Source organism: Mus musculus, chromosome 15, assembly GCF_000001635.26.
Source record: "Mus musculus strain C57BL/6J chromosome 15, GRCm38.p6 C57BL/6J".
NCBI classification, from domain to species: domain Eukaryota; kingdom Metazoa; phylum Chordata; class Mammalia; order Rodentia; family Muridae; genus Mus; species Mus musculus.
This window is the reverse complement of record NC_000081.6, coordinates 41,293,311-41,304,075: the sequence shown is the minus strand read 5'-3', so window position 1 is coordinate 41,304,075 and position 10,765 is coordinate 41,293,311. Positions and strand designations below refer to the sequence as shown.

Here is a 10,765-nt window from a genome sequence, read left to right as displayed (position 1 = left end):
TAAGAGAGTAGAGGGGCCAGAATTTGAGGCTTGTGCTCTGAACACTTTGTGGGCCCTTTGTCCTACAGGGCTTGGCAGTGGTTGTTGTTCTGGGTAGCTTTGTCCTGAAGGCTGCACACTGGCAGAAGTTAGCCATTCTCAGCAGTTGTGACTCAGTCGTTAGAGTGACCACACTTACAGGTGATGTTTCATCCTTCACCAGTACTCAGAAGGACAAAGCTTTAACTTTTTCCACTGTCTGGCCAGTCAACTGGATCCAAATAGACAGGAATTCACTTTTTCTTTCTTTCTTGTTTTTCTTTTTAAAAGTTCAGGTTTTAGATATAAATTCTGTTGATTCTATGTTTTCATATACCAATATCAAGCTCACTAAGGACATCTGCAGAACTGTGAGGTCCTGTGTAGCTGTGAATTGGAAGTACATACTTTTGACAGGTACGTTTGCATATGCTATTTCGTTTAAAGACAGCAATAAGCAAATGGCATAAACATCCCTCTTTGACTGCATTTCTCGCATTTGTGTTTGATATCCCGCCAGTGTGCCTCTACTGCATCAAATGCCTGCCATTATTAAATAAGCATTCAACATTTTCCTGTTTACTTTCTCATTACAGACGGTTTGAAGGAAGATATTACCAGCATTGTTTACAAGTTGAGAAATTAAGAGTTGAAATACTAAATAATTGATGGTGGGTAATATCCAAAAACAATCAGCCACATGGTAAATATATTCATATCATGTTCTCTCTCATTTAATCCCCCCCGCCCCGAATTATACAGCATGTCTGGTGGGTGAGTCACCAATTTGATGGTTCTTTTGTCTACAACTAGTATAAACTGTTTTCTCCCAGGTTATATATATACCTAGATAGGGATGGGCAGGAGTCAGGGCCACCAAGTAAGAACTAAAAGGTTGCAGGAAGCACTATGGGTTTTGACGTTTGAGGTAACACATTTTTTGCCTCGGAGTACCAAGTCAAGGCTGCTGGATTTGAATGGAGCCTAGAACATGAAAGAACGTGAGCAGATCACATAGGGTGCAGTGTGACTGTGTGTTGTCAAAGCTGGCAGACTCTATGATGATGGAAGACTCAGTGGTGGAATAAAAAAAATCACCGGATGAAAGTTGAGTAAGTCCTATTGGAAGAATAACATTTGCTGACTAAGCCAAGTGCCTTTGAAGCTTTCTGTTATGCGGGTAAGTTCTACCCTACGTGATGAATGAAAATGACATGACCTGCTCCTGTTTGTCTCAGAAAGGAATGTGTTTATTCTCACTATTCTCCTCCGCAGCGACTATTAGTCTTCAAATCCCAGACAACTGTCTTAGTCACTGTAAGTTCTTGACTTTCCTTTTCTGACCATATCAAGGAGGATGTACACTGTCAAATCAAACTAGAGTTTCACTTCCAACACTCTTTTTGTTTTTGTTTTTGTTTTTGGTTTTTTGAGACAGGGTTTCTCTGTATAGCCCTGGCTGTCCTGGAACTGACTCTGTAGACCAGGCTGGCCTCATACTCAGAAATCCACCTGCCTCTGCCTCCCAAGCGCTAGGATTAAAGGCGTGCGCCACCACTGCCCGGCACTTCCAACACTCTTATCTAGTCCTACGTATTCACACAAACAAGAGCGACCTGACAACCTCATTGAACCTACTTAGGACCCGAAAGCTGATCCTCTGTCTGTAAGAACAGCTAGAGTGGCCCACGCTCCTTCTCTGAACGCCATCATATCTTAGTTCTGCACATGATTTTTGGGTCTCTGGCCATAAATACAATTCAAACATGTCGCAGCTGTGGAGTTGCTCTGTACCTGTTCTACCGCTGTGAAATTCACAGGTCTTCGCTTAATTAAATTCTATTCGTTGTATTTTGTCTGCAATTGTCCTTTTAATAAAGGAGAGTAGTGGTCGATTTATATTTCTCATGCATTGTCTCTCTAGTAATGTCTGGATCATGAGAGGCAGAGTCTATTACCTTCTGTCATCGAGGTCACATTCTGCTGGGTGGAAGGATTTTGTATGGTAATGTTGTCCTCATTTGGGAACTTAGTAAGATTCTGGGTAATGGAGTTCATTTGCATATTTTCTTTGATTGGTCTGAAAGACTGGTTTATATTTAGTTAAGATATTCATCCTGATGATCTGTGGATCAATTTAAGTAAACATTTCTACCCAGCTACATAGAGCTTTCCTGCTGTAGTGTAAGGCTGACACATTACTGATGAGGAGCAGGAGTCCTCGTGGGACAATTTAGACGATGGCCCACCAGAGAGGTAAGAATGAGGAAACTTCTGAAGACGGGGTGGCTATCTCTCTCGAGCATCAACCAGCAAGCATCCAGCACGGGTTCCACTTACAACTCTGTGCACCATACTTATGTGAGCTCCATTCAAGAACATTTTTGTACTTTTGCTCTTAGAACTTCTCAACAGTCCTCATGAGAATCGCCTGGAAGTTAAATGCGTTGGAATCAAATCGTTCATCAGCTAATTCACAGGCAGCAGAAAATTCAAATAACTGTTATAATCATCAGCAAATTATTATTCAGAAAAGGAGCATATTTGAATGATAAATGCAAGCAAATTAGCATACTTTGACACTATTTTTGTGGTATTCCTGAGAAAAGGGATCTGTTTTATAACTGGAAAACATATCAAGTAAGTATCCCTGATTAAAATTACTCAATAACAACGTGATCTTGTTTTTTTTGTTTTTGTTTTTGTTTTTTTGTAAGAAGACATACTTAATGGCAATATTTCATGAATCAGGGGTCTCTTTATGTCATCAAGACTTGTATGAGTATATATAAATATATGTATAAATTCAGCATGCTGAGAGCATTTTTATTGTTTGTTCACAGATGGTTTCAGGGCTGAATATTGGATAACCAGTAAGACTCACACGTAGGAGAAGCTCATTGTCCCCTTTTCTCAGCAGGCAGTAGGTGTCTGTAGCTCTTTGTCTAGAGTCACATCCTATGATATTTTTCCCCCTCCATGTTAACAGGCCCATTAATATGGCTATTGTTCCAGGCTTCTTTAGGCAGTCAGTCAGTTCTAGGACAGCCTGGTATTCTGCCTCTTACAACCCCTCTTCTTCAATGAACCCTGAGCAGGAGAACTTGTGAGTAAGATGTATCCATCAAGACTGGTCTCCCCATGATTCATTAGTCTCTGGGTTGTATTTTAAAATTATTTTGACCCTTAATATATGACTTATTCTCTATGATTATATAGCATAATGGTAGACAGTACTGCCAGGATGTGAGTTTCCTAAGGTTTAATTCCAGCTTCTCCAGCACATTACCTTAGGCCTCTTAGGAAGTAGTTATATTTTCTGCATTTATAAACCAGTCATAACAACAGTAAGAGGAGCATATGCTGTAGTGATTTTGTAAACAATTTTATTAATAGTATAATTAGAAGTAACCATTATTGTTTTATTATCCAGCCAGGAACCAAATCAAAAAGAGCTTCTATCCATTTATCTAAACATCTTCCTCTATATTTTTCTTAATATTTTTAATCAGTAGCTGCTACTGAGTAGATGGCTCAGTATGGAGAGGTGCTTGCTGTAAAACCTGATGACCTGAGTCCACCATCAGGATCCTACAGGAGTGGAGATGAGAACCAACTCTTACAAGTTGTCCTTTAGCCTCTCTGTCGGTCCTGCAGCATATGCACATTCCCCATAAATACATACATACATACATACATACATACATACATACACACACACATACATACATAAATACATAAATAAAACAAATAGCTAACTTCCAATCATAATACTTCCCAGAAACAAGTTTGTTTTGGTTTTCACATATCTTTCTAAAACTTACCATTCTTTGGGTTTGTTTGTTTGTTTTTGTTTTGTTTTGCTTGTTTACATTTTATTTTGAAAGACCAACTGCTGCCTGCTTCAGGTCACCAATGCTTCTTAACTGCTATACAAATGTTCAGAGTTTAAACGTTGCTGATGGTGAAGGTAAAAATCATACTATAAACTAGAAAGGTAGCCATCCCTGTCTGAGGCAGTTAAACCACAGAGTTTGGCTCTGGTACATCTAGGGAAAGCATCTTAGAGGAGAGATCATGTCACAAGAAAGTTCCGAGGCAAGAAAAGGCAACAAAGGCATAGACTCACAAGTCCAGCCTTTCCTCCACTCCTATACTCTTCCTGCTGGGTCTTTCTTGATTGAAGATGTAAGACTCTCTAACCTTTCACTCCAAGTCCCCTGGATTCATAGGAATAAACAAGAGTCTTCCAAGCACACTTCAAGAAGACACCATGAAGATGATGTACTGTACTCTGGGTCTCCGGAGACAAGAACCTGTGACACCCATCAGGCCTAAGCAACCCGAACCTCTGAATAACCCACAGGAGACTGGACCGAGATGAAGGATAGAGTAAGAATGGCATACAGTATAGAGATACCAGTGCAGACTTAAATCCATGTTGACCTTACTTCATGCATTCAAGGGATTAAATAAACTTCATAAGTATCCCAAATTCCCCTTCAGTACTAAGTTTAAAATGTCTCCTGGCATTCCTAAGAATTTTATTTTTCTCTCTAGCAGTTCCCTATTATTTCTTAAAATATGATGTGAATAAAAACCCTTTGTACAAAAAAAAATTGCTTACTCTGGGAAGGGTTTTCTTATTTTGCAGTTATATTTGATTCTTGATTCTAGACCAAGTCATAGAATCAATTAATGTATAATCAATAAGTTACCTTATCTGGCTATTTGGCTCTTTCTTAATTTTTTTAATTAAATAGCTCAGTAGTGCTTATAATTAAAAGCTGAAGTCTTGGGATACACTATCCAATCCACGTTTTCTCTGATGAAACCACAGTTTTGTGATGAGCTCATAAAGCTCTGCTCTTCTCTAAGTAACACTTTTATTTGGAATGTATCAACTTTTGGTTTTGTTTCTTGGCTCTTGCTATATAAGATACTACTTTATTGTAATGGTTTGAATGTGAAATGTCCCCCACAGACTCATAGGTTTCAATGTTTGATTCCTAGCTAGTGTCCCGGTCTTGGGAGATGTTTGCTGGATTTGAAGCTTGCAGGTTAGAGCTGTTTATAGCCTTATATCTGTCACATTTTACTCTATAACTCTTCCTAAATATACTTATTATAAGCTGTTTCACAATTTTCCATCTATACAAATAAGTAAACTTTGTTACTTTTTAAACTCTAAGATGAAAGGTTACACTGTAACCGCCCCCTCTTTTTCATATTAAAATCCTAACCCCTATAATCTCAAACAAGAACTACATTAGTTACTTAGTGATTGCTGTGAGAAAAATATTATATCTAACAAAAGCAACTTGAGAGAGAGTTTGTTTCCTCTCACAGTCCATGGCAGTGGGGAAGCAAGGGCAGTCACAGTGTGAGACCAAATGGGGGAACTCTCAAGAGCTCCTACCTTAAAGGTCTACAGACTACTCAAGGAGGGAAAATTGGTCTTTCTCAGAGACGTGTCTCCTATCTGGTTAGGCAATATCAAGTGGTCAGCCTTGGAATCATATACACACAAGCAATACTAAATATCCTCGGCAGGTTCTATTTGCATTTCTGTATATTTGACAATAATAAAGAAAAATTAATTTGAGAGGCAATGGGGCCATGGGGAGGGTTTGAGGGAATCAGTATGGGGGTGTAGCAGGAGAAAATGAATGGAAAAATGATGTAAGTATATTTTAATAGCAATTATAAATTTTTAAAGATTAACCACAACAGTGACTTTGTTTGGTGACAGTAAACAAAGTAGTAAAATGTAAGTGATACTGTTAGTGTAGTCTCTAATCTAAAATGATTTTTATATGTCATTTTTTAAATTCTCCATATAAGGGAGAAATTTGAACAATATATAATGAAGGTAATACAGAATGATGTCCACTACAGACCCAGAAGAGAGCTTGGAGCTAATCAATTCCTCACAGCACTCCCAAACAACCATCCCTTCTGAGACCCAGAGTTTTTCAGAAGTGTGGCACTTCTGTGGGCTAAGTCACTCCTTTGGTACAGCAGCCCTGTCACGTAAACAGAAGTGATTCCTGCAGATGCGCTATTCTAAAATGGAGTTGGCACTCATAACTTCTCCATTTCTCCTCTGTGTTTATGATTTCCACATGTAAGCAACTTGTGTGGGATAGATTTTCTTAGTATTTTACAGTCTTTCTTTCTTTAGTGATCTCTCACTTGCTGAAGAAATGACTTCCACTTTCTTTTACTCTAGATGTCTAGTTCATCTTTGTACCTGTGCCTTTTTTTTTCCTCTACTGCATGTCTTAGCATTCTCAGGTGGGCAAGGAAATGGAAGTTTTGAAACCTTACTTCCCAGGTATGTTAGTGTCCAATAAATGGAGCCAGACCAGTACAGCAAAATGCTGACACGGCTGGCCATTAGAGCAAGGCAATTATTAACCTGACAAAGCAATTAGTTTCTCAGTCACAAACTCGAATAACGTGGTTGCTCCCCGGGGTGTGGACTGAACTAACCAAGTAGGTAAATTAGTTAGCACTCTATCTAGCATAGCTGTGCACCTGAGAAGTAGTCACAATTATTTTAATAATGAGTGTTATCACCACCCCTGGAGATAACAGTTTGAAAGCACACTGTTTCTTCTTCCCTAGTAAAAAAAAGCTAAATAATAATTTAAAAAAAATACTGTGAATGGGTTCAATGATATGCCAGTCCCAAGTTCTAAAAATAATGATCAAAAGACTAAATATGTTAGTAAGGTTATCCCCTAATCAGAAACAGTTCTGTTCTGATTGCAGAATCCATTCTTGTGCTGATTTAAAATAATCTTATTTCCTCCTTATAAGGTTTGGCTTAAAAATTAATGGTTAAAACGTTTTAAAATGGGCCTACTTCTTATGCTATGATAAAATAGCATCTTTTTCTCTAAACAACTTTTAAAGTGATTTCAAACAGTATGTTCAGAACAGGATTGCCATCAGGGAAATGCTGGTGCAGATGGATCTTTTTAAAGCTCGAAGCAATTAGGAGCTGTTGGCAAGGAAAAGGAAACTTTGAAGAAATAGAATCCAATCCTTTACCCAGGATAATTTAATGTTTTACCTTTATTAATACTTACTATTTTCTACTTTGCCAAAATTTTGGAGAAATGCATGTAAATGAAGGTCTTGTATTCCCGGTACATACATTAAAATCACTGTTTATGTAACCATCTCATTCATAATGTTATACTTTAATACAACAGAGCTAAAATGATCAGTTATGTCTATAATAATGTTACCAAGTACCACAACTGATCAGTATTTAGCAAGGAAAGCAGTATATTTAATAATGCAATAGTTCATTGTTTCAGAAAAGTATTTTAGAATTTCCCCCACACTAGAATTATTTATAAGTTTCTGAGCTCTAACCAGCTAGTGTGAAGGCCTCTGGATAAATCATAACATAGCCACTAGGAACAGAGAGGAAGATTTACTTAATTGAGGAATATGTGGTGCTTAATTAAACAAAATCATATTACAACGGAACTCAAAACTCCAATTCTCACCTGGAATCTCACTATCCAGGCAAACATTGTGCCTCAGTAACCAGAAGATTGCATGCAGGAAATGTAACAGAATAGTCTACTTTGGTTGTCTATTCATTTACCATTTTCTTGACAGCAGCATTTATTCCAAAGCTTAAACTTATTCCTCTATGTCCAATTTCTAAAAGATATAAGCATAGGAAATTCTCTCATATAGTTGAAACCATGAAATATAGAAACAACATATGACCCTTAATATGAAATAAAGATGTATTAGATGTATTAGAGAAAGACAAGGTAGGATCAGATAGGCTGTTAACATGTTGGGGTGGTGTGACATCTGTACTGAGGCCTGGCTAATGCTCAGAAGACCGTCATAGAGAAGAGATTGGGAGGCATAGTCTACCATAAAAAAGTATAGTTGTAAAGGAAGACACCCAACTCTAGAAGGGCCTAAGAAAGCGAAAGAAGTTCAGAGTGGCCAAGGGTTAGTGAATGAAGGAAAGCCTGCAGGAAAAAAAAAATTTGAGAAGACAGAAGTCTGGTTGTCTATGTTGTTCCTTAAAACAATTATATGTGAATATAAACAGTGAGAACCACAAAGTTCTGAAAAGGAGAAAGCTTGCCATTAATATAGAAAGTATCCATTAAGTGTTTGAGAGATGGTTCCATGGATAAAGCACTTGCCACACAAGTATGTGGACCAATGTTCTGAAGATCACCAGAACATGTGAGTACAGTAGTATATCAACCACCCCAGCTTTCCTACCACGAGGTAGGAGGTGAACATAGGAGATTGCTCTTATTCACAGGCAGATAATCTGACATACATGGTGGGAAACAACAATAAACCTTGCCTCAAAATGGTGTACGAGCACAGACACCTAAGGTAGAGATGTGTTTTTGTTTTGTTTTTTGTTTTGGTTTTTTGAGACAGAGTTTCTCTGTAGCCCTGGCTGTCCTGGAACTCACTCTGTAGACCAGGCTGGCCTCGAACTCAGAAATCCGCCTGCCACTGCCTCCCAAGTGCTGGGATTAAAGGCGTGTGCCACCACTGCCCGGCTAAGGTAGAGATGTGAACAAGGAACTTAAAAGTTATACACAGAGCTGGTGGCTAACTTTGTGTCTTGGAAAACTGTAAGATTAATCGATAGAAAAGATAACTTTTATCCTTTACTCTGTATAATTTGCTTTTTCAAATAATCAGTTAACCCATGTGTTTTGATTGCAATTAAATAAAGCAAATAAAAAAAGATAAAGTCATCTTTCCTGCTTGACAGTAACTGTGCTAAGGCAAGCTGTGAAGCTTTCCAATTTTTAATCTGAAATAACTCTTCCTCCAAAAGGCATGAGTCAAATAGGAATGATACATTCCATTGTCAATGTGTTACACAAATTTCTATCAGCATGTAACAAAACAAAGTGAGCAGTCAATTTATTTACTGAAAACATTGTTGGAGCATTAGGTAGATGGGTTAGAGTCTGGTGGTAACAGTTTTGTGATCCCTTTAGATGTTACCTGAAAACATTCTTCGTTCCCTTCCCCCATTCTTGAGCAAGCTAAAAAAACTCTAAGTGCTCACCACAGCTGGACTTTAAAAACCCAGGTGGAGTCTTCCACCTTGCCATAGCTGCAATTTCCAACAGGAGCAGACTGCCCACTGAGTTTGCTTTGCAATATAATCTAGCTGAAACAAAGGATGGGGGGGGGGCATAAACACAGTGCTGAAAATTGAACTTTGAACCTTAATCAGAACCTTTGTCTTGGCTTCATCCCCCTCCCTCACCCTGTTCCTTTTTCATTTCCAGCCCCTCTTTCAGAGACCCAGTTTGTCCATGGCCACTGGACAGCTACAATTCTTGTTTTGAGATTGGTGAAAACTAGCAGTCAGCTAAAATGACACATTCCAAAGATTTTACTTATAGTCAAAAGTATACCAGGTCAGATATAAGTAAATATCAATAGAAAATAGTCATTAAGAATATCAAATGCAGACCAAGATAACTTATCATCTTGATTTTAAGCATTATAGATTTATAGGATCAATAAGAATTTTCAGGATCTGTAGAATTTTAAAACTGTTTATTATTTTAAAAAAATATTAGTCCCATGCTAGCATTAGAGAGTATTCTAGAGGTACTTGTAGAGGCACACTCTTTTTGGAGGTACACTAGATTAACCATGAACTAAGAGCTCTGATGGCAGCTGAACAGTCATCCACCACCATGCATGGAGAGCTCAGGATAGAGAGACTGTAACATTGTAAGGTCCTTGCCAAACAGGATCTTGCCTACAAAGCCTTCTCAGGGGGGTTGAATATTTGCCTTGATCTATGTGCATTCATTTGGTGTAGCATCTATGATCGGGAGCTCCCAAGCAAGGGCTCTTACCTTTCCCCATGTTTTCCAAGCATTCCTCCAGACTTTGATTTCAGAGGTTGTTATATACCTCTTGAACCATCGGGTATGCTGTTTCCATGACTACTTTTTCTCCAGAGGTTTTGGCAACTGTATAACCTGCGTGATTTATAGGTTTGGAATATTGTATAGAACAGGCCATCTTCAGGATGCAGTTCTGGCTGTAGATGAACTTGCTGCATTCTTAGTTCTGGGTTTTCTGCTTATGATAACATGCTAGCATTACAAAAGCCCTTGACAGAATGTTTGCCTCTGGATTACAGAAAATTTCTCCATGATTATAAAAAAAAAATACATATCCTTGATATTAAGGGAAAACCATGACCACCAGTTCTTATGTCTAGATGAAAGAACACAATTAGAACTCCCAGCTCCTGAGTCCTACTAAAGACACAATTCTCATCATTGTGGATCACATATGTAGGTGTTTTTTGTTTAACTTGACTTGCCAATCATCTCCTCATTACAGAGACAAAGTAAATCCACCTAATCCACCTACAATGACTTTAGATTCAGTATGAAAATGAAAATACTCTATTTTTATTTGCATATGTAGATTGACCCAGGTAAAGCATTTCATCATTGTATTTCCACACACAAAATGTAATATAATTTGATTATATTTTCTCTCTTATACTTTATTCTTTCCCTTTCCCTCTCTTCCTCTCCCTTCTCCTGTCCCATCATTTCACATCATGGTTTTCCCTTAATATCAGGAATAGTTTTTGATAATCATGGAGAAATTTTGCTACTTTTATGTCCTTAGTATTTCCCACCTATCCCAAGGCCATATATAAAAGTAAAAACATGTGGCCCTTCTCTGA

General features: G+C 38.1%; 1 long non-coding RNA gene across 2 annotated transcripts in view; it reads left to right on the top strand.

The window, feature by feature from the left end:
- Positions 1–3,814: 3,814 nt before the first annotated feature.
- The window catches only part of Gm33557, a 43,374-nt gene continuing 36,423 nt past the window's right edge, over positions 3,815–10,765 (top strand). The window contains exons 1-2 of one of the 2 annotated variants that reach the window (XR_875321.1): positions 3,815–4,410; positions 5,032–5,078. This is a non-coding gene — a long non-coding RNA (predicted gene, 33557). The remainder of the gene's footprint in view (positions 4,411–5,031; positions 5,079–10,765) is intronic. The other variant, XR_384067.1, reaches the window with a different exon arrangement.